The sequence below is a fragment of the Chinchilla lanigera genome, unplaced genomic scaffold, assembly GCF_000276665.1.
Source record: "Chinchilla lanigera isolate Chin_1 unplaced genomic scaffold, ChiLan1.0 scaffold00013, whole genome shotgun sequence".
Taxonomy (NCBI): Eukaryota; Metazoa; Chordata; class Mammalia; order Rodentia; family Chinchillidae; genus Chinchilla; species Chinchilla lanigera.
The window spans coordinates 24,340,284-24,341,311 of NW_004955414.1; positions in this window are offsets into that span (position 1 = coordinate 24,340,284).

Consider the following 1,028-nt stretch of genomic DNA (forward strand, 5'->3'; position numbering starts at 1 on the left):
TGTTGAGTTGGGTTTTTTGTGGGGGGGTCTTCATTGTTTGATCTTGTTTTTATATGAGTGTGAATGTGGTTTCTAGCCTCTTTGTGGTTATTGTTCTGTTCTGTTTTTCTTTATATTTCTTCCCCCTCTTTCCCTCCAGTCTTCTACACCACTTTCCCATACTTAGTGTGATCCACCTTTGTCCTCCAGCCTCACTTCTAATCTCTCCCTCTTCTACTTCTCTATTTTATCTCTATTCTTTTTTAAATTTTAACACCTGTGCTCGCTTCAGCAGCACATATACTAAATTTTAACACCTAAGGGTAAAATTGGCATATTAAGAACTTATATACTGCCTATACTTCTCTGATCTGTTTTAGATTTTGTTCTTTAACTACAAATCTAGTTCATGCAGTTAGTGGTAAAATTAATGGTTACTTCAGTTTGACATTCTCTAGGCTGTGATTGTTGCTGCTGTTATTGTTGATGGTACCACTATAGCCAAAAGTGACATAATTGTTTAAACAGCTGTTTTTCCCAGTACTCCAAGACTGAGATTGACTAAGGGTCACAGAAAATACTATGGCACAGTGCCAAAAAAGCAGGGGTTGGATCACACAGACAGCAAATTCTCATCCCCAACAAACTGAAGATGTAGGATTTGCAATATACTCAAAACCCAAAAACTAGCTACACCTGCAAGATGCCTCAGAAAAGTTGTCATTTCCTAAGGGCTCTAAATACTAGCAATAAAGCAACACATTATATGCAATTTACAAACATCACCCAGGAATTAAACTAAAAAAAGAAAAGAAAATGAGAAGACATTTAAACAAGATGTGACTCAGACATCCAGTTCACCAAAGGCACACCCAGGGAGTAATGAGGTAGGACAATCAGAAAGCCACCAACCTGGCCTCTCTGAAGTGGTAACAACAAAACAATTGAATGAGGTTCTAGAAAAAGTCAAATCAGAAATAATTTCTCAGATAACTGCAGAGATGGTGTCCACAATGAAAACCATATTTAGTGACTAGAGTAGATACAGA